The sequence below is a fragment of the Leptodactylus fuscus genome, chromosome 9, assembly GCF_031893055.1.
Source record: "Leptodactylus fuscus isolate aLepFus1 chromosome 9, aLepFus1.hap2, whole genome shotgun sequence".
NCBI classification, from domain to species: Eukaryota; Metazoa; Chordata; class Amphibia; order Anura; family Leptodactylidae; genus Leptodactylus; species Leptodactylus fuscus.
In genome coordinates, this window is record NC_134273.1 from 40,504,725 (window position 1) to 40,519,419 (window position 14,695).

The window sequence follows — 14,695 nt, forward strand, 5'->3', positions numbered from 1 at the left end:
GTGAAGACAAGTAGATTTGTTATTGGACTTGTTGACCTTTTTAGAATGATGTCTCACTCTTCCCTTTTCTTATTGACCTTAATGAATAAATGGGGGCATGGCCTTTACTGTCCAACACAATATCTCTGGCTCACGGACATCCCAAGATGCAGCCAAACTATGGCAAGAGCTTTTTAATAAATTACCGTAGGTACATTTCACATGAGTAAAGAAACTGTACTAAGTCAGTCATGATAAATCAAGCACATCTTGTAAAAAAAAAAAAAAGGAAATCTTTCACACTTGCCTAAAACGTTTGCACAAAGAGAGGACAATATAAGTAATGTATATAAGCAACGTTCACAGTAACCCCTTCACTAGCCCTAGATCATCAGGGATTACATTATATTACGAACCCCCTATCAACCCTATCGTCACTAAATCTATCACCATCCTAAACCCCAAGAATGACATCAGTAACGCTGCTGCATCAAGAATGACATCAATAATTCAGCAACAAAAACAAGTTACAAATACAAAATCCAACCCCATAGCACATCGTAAAAAGTTGCAATATTTAGTTTATTGGGAAATGGGAAGTTCTAAAGTCTGTACATTTCCCCCTTATGATCATTGAATAAGTCATTGAAGTCCTCTAACACCTGATCCCCCACATTGACACCAACACTAGACACCCCAAATATTTTTTGTTTAGGACAACATATAAAGGACAGAGCGTTCCTTTATTCTAAAGAAATTATCGTATTGATTGTATTTTATCATATTTGTTTGCATTTTATGTATTTGATTTTACTATGTAACATAAATTGCCTTGCAGACAGTCACGCGGTGCCCTGAACATGTTGCTGTTACAGCAGTGTGTGTGTCTGGGGATTACGGAAGCTCAGAAAAGTGCTAACTTGTATTTCTCCTCTAACCACTGAGCGCTGTGATCTCTGTGAGATTTCCTGTGTGGTTTAAACGACTTGTGATTGGGTCACCATGAGGAATGTTACATTCGGAGAACCTTAGAGTAACATTCAATAAGACGTATATATGTGACTATGTCATTATATTGCTGCAGGTGGCCTTGGATTTAATGATATAAGGTAGCAGCAGTAAAGGTAAGCTGCAAATCCTATACATTTGGGGAAGGGTTACAGTTTCTGTTACTATCAAGGTGATGTAAGACATGAACGGGTAGCCGCTTACTATACAACTTCTTGCAGGTTGTTTACATAGAAGAATGGTTTACTTGCATTGTCAGTGTTGAATATTTCATAGTTTGATAATGAACAGAGTACGCGCCCTGCCTGTAAACCAACACGTTTGGACTATCGAGAGACATTTCCAATGGGATTTGTTATTTTTTTTAGCAGTTGTAAAGTAACGCAATCTATAAGCCCTAAAACATGACAAAATGTGCAAAACGATTAGACAACCGTGAAAATCTATCAATGAGTGTGGCTGATCCGTATATTACAGGAATAGCTTTTATAATAGTAGAAAAGAGGCAGACAATGATACACGTGTTATAAGAGGAACTACTGCATAAGTGACCTCTAAGAGTAATGTATATGTGTTACTCTATGATTTGTGGCATATACAAAGTCTGCTATATGGGTAAGGGTCCATCACATACTGAATTCTAAGGATATGTACACATATTGCAGACATGTTGCAGAAATGGCTGAAAATCAGTTCCATTCACCTAAATGGGATTGGTTTTGCATGCATGAACACTGATAACTGCATATGAATGTGAGGTCACAGATGGGAATATATATATATATATATATATATATATATATATATATATATATATATATTTAAAAAAATATAAATAAATATATTATATATATATATATATATATATATATATATACAGTATAAATTTTAAATATTCCTTTGAAGGAGATTGAACTATCCTGGTTTCATGTCCTTTTGTGGGACAGTTAAAAAGAAAGTGTTAAAAATAAAAAAAAAGTATAAAATTTAAAAAATATTGCAAGCGAATAATATAAACATCTATTATGCCTGCACTATGCAAAATTGTTATTCTTCCCATATAGTGAATAACATACAAAAAAAAATACTGCAAGGCGCCAATCAATGCGTTTTGGTCACTTTGCCCCCCCTTCCAAAAAAAAAGAAAACAAATTGATGAAAAAGCTGTACTTATAAGAAAATGTTACCAAACAAAACTACAATTTGCAACAAAAGAGCTCATAGCTCCATCAGCAAAAAAGTTATAGATTACATTGCCCCAGGCAGGTCATTTATTTCACACGACACCATTGTATTTAGCAATAGTGGTAGTAACGTAATAAAACCAGTATAAATATGGCAGCGCTGTCATCAGAATAACCTGACGGAAAAATGGCTGTCATTTATAATACAGAGTGGACGCCATAAAAAGAAAACCCATATAATGGCAGAATATGATGTTTTTATAACATGGTCCCCCAAAAATATTAAGAAAAGCTAAACAAGACATTATATGCCCACCAAGATGGTGCCAGCTAAAAATATAAATTTTTGTGGAAAGAATAAGCCCTCATATAGCCACATCACCATGAAAATAAAGAAGTTGTGAATTTTGGGAGACGGAGATGGAAAATATGAAAAACTCTCCGAGCATTAGAACCCAAAATACTCTGAATCCTTAAGGGGTTACATTTGTTTTATTCACTCTTCTTATACCAACAGTATACTTCATTTTCCTTTTGCCCGTATTAAAGGGTTTATACCCCATCTTTTTTATCCATATTACAGGGCTTATCCACCATTATTATGGCCACATTACAGGGTTTATCCTCCATCCTTTAGACTTCATTACACTGCTTATCCCCCATCCTTATTATCCATCTTACAGGGCTTATCCCCCATCCTTTTGGCCACATTAAAGGGCTTATCCACCATCCTTTTTATCCACCTTACAGGGCTTATCCGCCATCCTGTTGGCCACATTACAGGGCTTATCCCCCATCCTTTTGGCCACATTACAGGGCTTATCCCCCATCCTTTTGGCCGTATTGCAGGGTTTATCCCCCATCCTTTTGGCCACATTACAGGGTTTATCCCCCATACTTTTCACCACATTACAGGATTTATCCACCATCCTTTTGGCCATATTACAGGGTTTATCCACCATCCTCTTTATTCACATTACAGGGTTTATCTCCCATCCTTTTCACCACATTACAGGATTTATCCACCATCCTTTTGGTCATATTACGGAGTTTATCCACCATCCTTTTCCTGACAATTAGAATTTTTGCAAGAAAAACATTGCTTTTTGATGGTTTCCTTTTCCATACAATTCATTTTTAGATCACCCCAATGCCCCTGCACAGTCACCTTCACTACATATAAGAAATATTTGCATCCTCTATTTTAGGTTTAGGACATTCAGCAGATATCACAAAGACCAGACTTTTCATTTTCTTAAGTGTGAATATAATCTTGGATTGATAAAAATTGAGATTTATTATACAAAAAAAAAAATTTATACCACATCATCATGTCCACATTTTTCTGGTGTGGATCTGATGAGCTGGACCAACATCATAATAGATGGCTTAAATAAGGCACTAGTTTACATCAGTTGGAGAAAATTTATCATAACTTCTGTTTCTTACACCAGTGAGAGGCATCCAATTTATTAGAGACATATCGGACAGGACAGGCTGGCAGAAATCTGATCTATAATTTATGGCAATTTCTGAGATAAAGTTTGTAAGGCCTTGGAAGGACACAGAGCTCCAGTGGAGTCTGAACCACTTTTCAGAAAAGTGGCCGAGACAATGCAGGATGGCAAAAATTCACACATTTTTGACAAATATATTTATCCACACATTTGTGGATCCACACACTATTATACTTCTCTAGTGTACAGATATGCTACAGATACAGATATGAGAAATATGGGGTGAATTATAATAAATATGTCTGCCTACATTTGCACAATGTGGTGAGTGAGCTGCAGAACGGGGGTTACGACGCACATTTGGCATATGAAAGAATCTTGCACCAAATGTGCACTACAATATCATACTACATTCCTCCCACAGTGTAATAAACATATACATTTCCATATATCTTTATATGACATATATAACATCCATCTTCCTGCAGTGAATTACTAAATTACATGCCACATTCTATTAACCCGCACGTAACAAAGGAAAAAAATCCAAGTGTAGGATTGTTAACAATAGACAGAGTTATGGTCAAATCTATCTATCTCTCTATCTATCTCTCTATCTATCTCTCTATCTATCTCTCTATCTATCTATCTATCGATCGATCGATCTATCTGATCTCAAGTGTTTATCTATGTATAGTATCTATATACAGTGTCTATCTAATCAAATCTATCTACCTATCCATCTGTCTATCTATCTATCTATCTATCTATCTATCTATCTATCTATCTATTTCTTTAGCTACCTATTTATCTGGTAAATAGTGTATATCTATATAATCTGCAGCATCTATCTGTCTAAAATACAGTAAATTAATAAATAAATACAGTATCTATCTAAACTGTACTGTATATCTAATCTAAAGTATCTACAGTGCCTACAAGTAGTATTCAACCCCCTGCAGATTTAGCAGGTTTGATAAGATGCAAATAAGTTAGAGCCTTCAAACTTCAAACAAGAGCAGGATTTATTAACAGATGCATAAATCTTACAAACCAAAAAGTTATGTTGCTCAGTTAAATTTTAATAATTTGCAAAGAACAAAGTAGTCAGCGGCACTACTGCAACAGCGCTCGTATTCACAATCTTGTGTCAGTATTGGCAAATCTTCCAGCTTTAACAGCCAAAAAACCATGGACGAAGTGCACTAAGCACGAAACGATCGTCGCTGTTTGTTTCTTTGCATCATTCCGTCTTCTGTACCCCGATGGTCAAGGTTTGACCTTTTTTTTTAAAGAGGATGAAATAAAAACGAATGTTTTATGTATCCCGTGGCGGGTGAGTGCCCTGTTTTCTACATTTCACATAAATTTTAATAAATTTTAAACATAAAAGTGTGGGTCAATTATTATTCAACCCCTAGGTTTAATATTTTGTGGAATAACTCTTGTTTGCAATTACAGCTAATAATCATCTTTTATAAGACCTGATCAGGCCGGCACAGGTCTCTGGAGTTATCTTGGCCCACTCCTCCATGCAGATCTTCTCCAAGTTATCTAGGTTCTTTGGGTGCCTCATGTGGACTTTAATCTTGAGCTCCTTCCACAAGTTTTCAATTGGGTTAAGGTCAGGAGACTGACTAGGCCACTGCAACACCTTGATTTTTTCCCTCTTGAACCATTCCTTGGTTTTCTTGGCTGTGTGCTTTGGGTCGTTGTCTTGTTGGAAGATGAAATGACGACCCATCTTAAGATCCTTGATGGAGGAGCGGAGGTTCTTGGCCAAAATCTCCATGTAGGCCGTGCTATCCATCTTCCCATGGATGCGGACCAGATGGCCAGGCCCCTTGGCTGAGAAGCAGCCCCACAGCATGATGCTGCCACCACCATGCTTGACTGTAGGGATGGTATTCTTAGGGTTGTATGCAGTGCCATCCAGTCTCCAAACGTCATGTGTGTGGTTGGCACCAAAGATCTCGATCTTGGTCTCATCAGACCAGAGAACCTTGAACCAGTCTGTCTCAGAGTCCTCCAAGTGATCATGAGCAAACTGTAGACGAGCCTAGACATGACACTTTGAAAGTAAAGGTACCTTACGGGCTCGTCTGGAACGGAGACCATTGCGGTGGAGTACGTTACTTATGGTATTGACTGAAACCAATGTCCCCACTGCCATGAGATCTTCCCGGAGCTCCTTCCTTGTTGTCCTTGGGTTAGCCTTGACTCTTCGGACAAGCCTGGCCTCGGCACGGGAGGAAACTTTCAAAGGCTGTCCAGGCCGTGGAAGGCTAACAGTAGTTCCATAAGCCTTCCACTTCCGGATGATGCTCCCAACAGTGGAGACAGGTAGGCCCAACTCCTTGGAAAGGGTTTTGTACCCCTTGCCAGCCTTGTGACCCTCCACGATCTTGTCTCTGATGGCCTTGGAATGCTCCTTTGTCTTTCCCATGTTGACCATGTATGAGTGCTGTTCACAAGTTTGGGGAGGGTCTTAAATAGTCAGAAAAGGCTGGAAAAAAAGATAATTAATCCAAACATGGGAAGCTCATTGTTCTTTGTGCCTGAACTACTTCTTAATACTTTAGTGGAACCAAACAGAATTCTGGTGGTTTGAGGGGTTGAATAATAAATGACCCTCTGAATAAACTTTTCACAATTAAAAAAAAAATTAAACAAAGAAATAACATTCTTTTTTGCTGCAGTGCATTTCACACTTCCAGGCTGATCTACAGTCCAAATGTCACAATCGCAAGTTAATTCCGAATGTGTAAACCTGCTAAATCTGCAGGGGGTTGAATACTACTTGTAGGCACTGTATGTGCAGTTTCTTTCTTTCTTTCTTTCTTTCTTTCTTTCTTTCTTTCTTTTTTTCAACAGTATATTTTTTACATGCACTCATATTCATTTATACAAAAAAATTTTTTTTTAAAGAAGTTACACTATAGAGCAATATGATCTAGTGAGAAAATTTCACTTTATGAACCGCTTAACTGCAATGCTATTATTCCTAAGGACAAACTGAACTACATTGGAATTGTCTCCGATCCCGCCCACTGTAGTGTAAAGGTCAGCTTTATATTACCACTCTGTGAGTGCGGAAAGTACTACACCAAGTATATTACATCTCCTGTAATTGCAGATAGTACTGCACCTCTGTATATTACACCTCCTGTAACTGCAGATAGTACTGCACCTCTGTATATTACATCTCCTGTAACTGCAGATAGTACTGCACCTCTGTATATTACATCTCCTGTAACTGCAGATAGTACTGCACCTCTGTATATTACACCTCCTGTAACTGCAGATAGTACTGAACCTCTGTATATTACACCTCCTGTAACTGCAGATAGTACTGAACCTCTGTATATTACACCTCCTGTAACTGCAGATAGTACTGCACCTCTGCATATTACATCTCCTGTAACTGCAGATAGTCCTGCACCTCTGTATATTACATCTCCTGTAACTGCAGATAATTCTGCACCTCTGTATATTACAACTCCTGTAACTGCAGATAGTACTGCACCTCTGTATATTACATCTCCTGTAACTGCAGATAGTACTGCACCTCTGTGTATTACACCTCCTGTAACTGCAGATAGTACTGCACCTCTGTATATTACATCTCCTGTAACTGCAGATAGTACTACACCAAGTATATTACATCTCCTGTAACTGCAGATAGTACTGCACCTCTGTATATTACATCTCCTGTAACTGCAGATAGTACTACACCAAGTATATTACATCTCCTGTAACTGCAGATAGTACTACACCTCTGTATATTACATCTCCTGTAACTGCAGATAGTACTGCACCTCTGTATATTACATCTCCTGTAACTGCAGATAGTACTGCACCTCTGTATATTACATCTCCTGTAACTGCAGATAGTACTGCACCTCTGTATATTACATCTCCTGTAACTGCAGATAGTACTGCACCTCTGTATATTACATCTCCTGTAACTGCAGATAGTACTGCACCTCTGTATATTACATCTCCTGTAACTGCAGATAGTACTGCACCTCTGTATATTACATCTCCTGTAACTGCAGATAGTACTGCACCTCTGTATATTACATCTCCTGTAACTGCAGATAGTACTGCACCTCTGTATATTACATCTCCTGTAACTGCAGATAGTACTACACCAAGTATATTACATCTCCTGTAACTGCAGATAGTACTGCGCCTCTGTATATTACATCTCCTGTAACTGCAGATAGTACTGCACCTTCGTATATTACATCTCCTGTAACTGCAGATAATTCTGCACCTCTGTATATTACAACTCCTGAAACTGCAGATAGTACTGCACCTCTGTATATTACAACTCCTGTAACTGCAGATAGTACTGCACCTCTGTATATTACATCTCCTGTAACTGCAGATAGTACTGCACCTCTGTATATTACATCTCCTGTAACTGCAGATAGTACTGCACCTCTGTATATTACATCTCCTGTAACTGCAGATAGTACTGCACCTCAGTATATTACATCTCCTGTAACTGCAGATAGTACTGCACCTCTGTATATTACATTTCCTGTAACTGCAGATAGTACTGCACCTCTGTATATTACATCTCCTGTAACTGCAGATAATACTGCACCTCTGTATATTACATCCCCTGTAACTGCAGATAGTACTGCACCTCTGTATATTACATCTCCTGTAACTGCAGATAGTACTGCACCTCTGTTTTTTACATCTCCTGTAACTGCAGATAGTACTGCACTTCTGTGTATTACATCTCCTGTAACTGCAGATAGTACTGCACCTCTGTATATTACACCTCCTGTAACTGCAGATAGTACTGCACCTCTGTATATTACACCTCCTGTAACTGCAGATAGTACTGCACCTCTGTATATTACATCTCCTGTAACTGCAGATAGTACTGCACCTCTGTGTATTACACCTCCTGTAACTGCAGATAGTACTGCACCTCTGTATATTACATCTCCTGTAACTGCAGATAGTACTGCACCTCTGTATATTACATCTCCTGTAACTGCAGATAGTACTGCACCTCTGTGTATTACATCTATTGTAACTGCAGATAGTACTGCACCTCTGTATATTACATCTCCTGTAACTGCAGATAGTACTGCGCCTCTGTATATTACATCTCCTGTAACTGCAGATAGTACTGCACCTTTGTATAGTACATCTCCTGTAACTACAGATAATTCTGCACCTCTGTATATTACAACTCCTGTAACTGCAGATAGTACTGCACCTCTGTATATTACATCTCCTGTAACTGCAGATAGTACTGCACCTCTGTATATTACATCTCCTGTAACTGCAGATAATTCTGCACCTCTGTATATTACAACTCCTGTAACTGCAGATAGTACTGCACCTCTGTATATTACATCTCCTGTAACTGCAGATAGTACTACACCAAGTATATTACATCTCCTGTAACTGCAGATAGTACTGCACCTCTGTATATTACATCTCCTGTAACTGCAGATAGTACTGCACTTCTGTGTATTGCATCTCCTGTAACTGCAGATAGTACTGCACTTCTGTGTATTACATCACCTGTAACTGCAGATAGTACTGAACCTCTGTATATTACATCTCCTGTAACTGCACATAGTACTGCACTTCTGTATATTACACCTCCTGTAACTGCAGATAGTATTGCACCTCTGTACATTACATCTCCTGTAACTGCAGATAGTACTGCACCTCTGTATAGTACATATCCTTTAACTACAGATAGTACTGCACCTCTGTATAGTACACCTCCTGTAACTGCAGATAGTACTGCACCTCTGTATATTACATCTCCTGTAACTGCAGATAGTACTGCACCTCTGTATAGTACATATCCTTTAACTACAGATAGTACTGCACCTCTGTATAGTACACCTCCTGTAACTGCAGATAGTACTGCACCTCTGTATATTACATCTCCTGTAACTGCAGATAGTACTGCACCTCTGTATATTACATCTCCTGTAACTGCAGATAGTACTGCACTTCTGTATATTACATCTCCTGTAACTGCAGATAGTACTGCACCTCTGTATATTACATCTCCTGTAACTGCAGATAGTACTGCACCTCTGTATATTACATCTCCTGTAACTGCAGATAGTACTGCACCTCTGTATATTACATCTCCTGTAACTGCAGATAGTACTGCACCTCTGTATATTACATCTCCTGTAACTGCATATAGTACTGCACCTCTGTATATTACATCTCCTGTAACTGCAGATAGTACTGCACTTCTGTATATTACATCTCCTGTAACTGCAGATAGTACTGCACCTCTGTATATTACATCTCCTGTAACTGCAGATAATTCTGCACCTCTGTATATTACAACTCCTGTAACTGCAGATAGTACTGCACCTCTGTATATTTCATCTCCTGTAACTGCAGACAGTACTGCACCTCTGTATATTACACCTCCTGTAACTGCACATAGTACTGCACCTCTGTATATTACACCTCCTGTAACTGCAGATAGTATTGCACCTCTGTGTATTACATCTCCTGTAACTGCAGATAGTACTGCATTTCTGTATATTACACCTCCTGTAACTGCAGCTAGTACTGCACCTCTGTATAGTACATCTCCTGTAACTGCAGATAGTATTGCACTTCTGTGTATTACATCTCCTGTAACTGCAGATAGTACTGCACCTCTGTATATTACATCTCCTGTAACTGCAGATAGTACTGCACCTCTGTGTATTACATCTCTTGTAACTGCAGACAGTACTGCACCTCTGTATATTACATCTCCTGTAACTGCAGATAGTACTGAACCTCTGTATATTACATCTCCTGTAACTGCAGATAGTACTGCACCTCTGTATATTACACCTCCTGTAACTGCAGATAGTATTGCACCTTTGTGTATTACATCTCCTGTAACTGCAGATAGTACTACACCTCTGTGTATTACACCTCCTATAACTGCAGATAGTACTGCACCTCTGTATATTACATCTCCTGTAACTGCAGATAGTACTGCACCTCTGTATATTACATCTCCTGTAACTGCAGATAGTCCTGCACCTCTGTATATTACATCTCCTGTAACTGCAGATAGTACTGCACCTCTGTACATTACATCTCCTGTAACTGCAGATAGTACTGCACCTCTGTATATTACACCTCCTGTAACTGCAGATAGTACTGCACCTCTGTATATTACATCTCCTGTAACTGCAGATAGTACTGCACCTCTGTATATTACATCTCCTGTAACTGCAGATAGTACTGCACCTCTGTATATTACATCTCCTGTAACTGCAGATAGTACTGCACCTCTGTATATTACATCTCCTGTAACTGCAGATAGTACTGCACCTCTGTATATTACACCTCCTGTAACTGCAGATAGTACTGCACCTCTGTATATTACATCTCCTGTAACTGCATATAGTACTGCACCTCTGTATATTACATCTCCTGTAACTGCAGATAGTACTGCACCTCTGTATATTACATCTCCTGTAACTGCAGATAGTACTGCACCTCTGTATATTACACCTCCTGTAACTGCAGATAGTATTGCACCTTTGTGTATTACATCTCCTGTAACTGCATATAGTACTGCACCTCTGTATATTACACCTCCTGTAACTGCAGATAGTACTGCACCTCTGTATATTACATCTCCTGTAACTGCATATAGTACTGCACCTCTGTATATTACATCTCCTGTAACTGCAGATAGTACTGCACCTCTGTATATTACATCTCCTGTAACTGCAGATAGTACTGCACCTCTGTATATTACATCTCCTGTAACTGCAGATAGTACTGCACCTCTGTATATTACATCTCCTGTAACTGCATATAGTACTGCACCTCTGTATATTACATCTCCTGTAACTGCAGATAGTACTGCACCTCTGTATATTACATCTCCTGTAACTGCAGATAGTACTGAATCTCTGTATATTACATCTCCTGTAACTGCATATAGTACTGCACCTCTGTATATTACATCTCCTGTAACTGCAGATAGTACTGCACCTCTGTATATTACATCTCCTGTAACTGCATATAGTACTGAATCTCTGTATATTACATCTCCTGTAACTGCATATAGTACTGAATCTCTGTATATTACATCTCCTGTAACTGCAGATAGTACTGCACCTCTGTATATTACATCTCCTGTAACTGCAGATAGTACTGCACCTCTGTATATTACAACTCCTGCAACTGTTCACCAACAGCTGCAACTCCTGTATGTAGAAATAAATGTATGTGATTTTTTTTTTCTAATTTTGTTAGATGGTATTTGTTAGATTTTCATGGGCTAAATGTAAAGATCTGATAGAAGTGATCATAAAAAGTGATAAATGTGACACCTAAGTAATCAGACACCTGCATCTGTGTTATTAACCACAATTTCCTTTGAAGCATGTATACATAGTTATCTGATGACAAGACTGCAGGTGTCTCATTGGGTCTTGGCATAGATAGATAGATAGATAGATAGATAGATAGATAGATAGATAGATAGATAGATAGGAGAGAGATAGATAAATAGATATTGTATACATAATAATATACATTGCCCACTTCACCTATGTTAGCCTGTCTTATTTTGCCATGCTTTCAGTGAAGCAATCTTCCATTTGGTTATTATTGACCCTCTTCCCGTTCTTCCTGAACTTACTAATTTTGCAAAGTTCATCAAAATGTAATCCACTCAAAGGAGGATTGGGAAAAGTCATATAGTATGTTGTAATGTGAGTATGCTTACACAACCTTACCCAAACTACTTTCTTATCTTTGGCTGAAGTTAACCCCAGGCTTGGTTTGGTTACACCTGAAATTTGTGGATTGGTTACACCTGAAATCTTCTCCATCTCCCATCTGCACACAGAAGCATCACAATTATTAAAGAGATTGTCCAGGATAAATTAAAACTTTACCCCTAAGCTAAACCTCCTCCCCCTGCCTAACTTCTAATATAGTCCCTTTAAAAAAAAAAAAGTATATTTACCAATATGAAATGCCACGACTAAGAGGTCCTTTTTTTTACCTCGAAACGCGTCAGATCTTCCCCTTTTTTCACTGTTATGGACCTTTTGTGACATGAACAAATATCTGCATCCTACTGTGGATTTTTAAGTTGATGCAATAAAAGCTATGTTTTATGGAATTGGATTGGAGCTGGATTTTTTCTTCTCATGCATTTCCTATGATCATCTCATGGCCGGCAGGCAGTGATCACGTGCTTCACCTACTCCTGAATCAAGTATTACCATTATACCCAGTGGGACTATATAATTCTTGTGGAAGTTTCAATTAAGTGGGCTGTTCAATCTCCTTCCCCATTCCCCTCTGTTGTTATATTTACCAATATGCCTGGGGCGGTCATGTGATCACCCCAATCACATTTTCTGATTTCTTGGTGACGTTAAATAATACAAATATATTTGCCATTGACATTTGTTTCCTTAATTTATTATGGTCAAAATAATGATTTGCATCCTTGGGAATAATTAAACAAAACATTTTCTATATACAAAAAGTAATATTAAGCTACTTTTCTTAAATTCTTAGGAAATTGGGGATTTAGCAAGTATCGCTTTACCCTAGGGCGGGTGATTCTGGCAAGCTGATGCCAACACTGAGTGTCCAAATGCTGTGGACTCCATCGTTCGCCACTCAAGTCTATAATGTTTGGCGAAAGTTAGCTGAGAACTCCAAGAAGCCGCTGCACATATCTGCTCCAAGGAAAGAGAACGTCTTTCGGCCCATGATGTTGCTACTGCTCGGGTAGCATGGGCACGGATAAGGTCTGGCACTGGGAGATCCTGAGCACGTAGGGAGCAGATAATGGCTTCTCTAATCCATCTTGATAGAGTTGGTTTGGATGCTTTGGTACCTTTAGTGTGGCCGAACACGTTGATCAGCAAATTCTCTGATTTCCGAAAGGACGCAGTGTGCTCTAGATATATCTGTAAAGCTCTCACCAAGTCCAACTTGTGCATCCTCTCCTCCCACTCCAAGGTGGGAGAGGGAAAAAAGGCTGGTAAGACAATTGCCTGGTTGATATTCTGAGGAGTGGGTACCTTTGGCAAAAATCCTGGAATGAACCTCAGTTGTACCCTGTCTGGAAAGAAGGTTATAAATGGCTCAGAGGCAGCTAAGGCCTGAAGCTCACCGACCCTCTTGGCGGAGGTTATTGCCAACAGGAAAGTTATCTTGTATGCTAGGTACTTCCAATCCACCTCAGATAGGGGCTCGAAGGGAGGCGCACAAAGCCCATGTAGAACTGCAGCTAAGTCCCAACTAGGGACGGGCGGCTGCACTTGAGGACGTAGTCCAGTAGCCCCTCTTAAAAATTGCTTAATCAGAGGATCTAGTGCTAACCTGGTCTCCAAGAGAGCGGACAGAGCTGAGACTTGGACCTTTAGGGTAGCTGGTGCCAGCCCCTTCTCCAGGCCATCTTGTAGGAACTCCAAGACTGCATTTCTATTAGGGTCGTGCTGGTTACTTTGAACACCAGTACTGGAAAATTCAGGCGACCCTCTGGTAGCTCTGGTTAGTCAACTCCGCTCTTGAGTGCGCCAACGTTCTTAGCACTCCTTGGGATAATCCTCTTTCGCCAGCTACAGGCTGGCTGACCTCCAGGCAGTGAGGTTGAATCTGTCTAGACCTTGATAACGCCGACTGTTCCGGATTACCAGATTTTGCACTGGTGGAAGCCTCCAGTTGTTCCTCCGCCTCATGGGGGTGAAGACGGTGAACCATGCCCTTTTTGACCAGAATGGTGCACTCCTTGCCAAGCTCTGGTCCTGCCTGAGTTTCGTCAATACCTTCAGAATCCTTCGTCAAGGAGGGTAAACTCTCTTTTGTTTGAACCTTCCGGGTATCGACAGGGCATACAGCACCAGAGGACTGTCCTCCCGGACAGGGGAGCGGTGTACCTCTATTACGGTGCTGCTTTAGGTGGCCATCAGATCCACCTCGGGGAGACCTCATCCTTTAGTAAGATAGTGGAAGGCACCCTGGTCTAGGGGCGACCTGGCTAAGGTCGCCCGAACTTTTACGAGTTAGCCCCTC

The 14,695-nt window shown here is 39.6% G+C and overlaps 1 protein-coding gene across 1 annotated transcript in view; it reads left to right on the top strand.

Annotated features, from left to right (window-relative positions):
• Nucleotides 1-1,091: 1,091 nt before the first annotated feature.
• Nucleotides 1,092-14,695, top strand: part of GRAP2 (GRB2 related adaptor protein 2) — a 152,868-nt gene continuing 139,264 nt past the window's right edge. The window contains exon 1 of the mRNA XM_075286885.1: nucleotides 1,092-1,103. The gene's annotated coding sequence lies outside the window, so the exon portion shown is untranslated. The remainder of the gene's footprint in view (nucleotides 1,104-14,695) is intronic.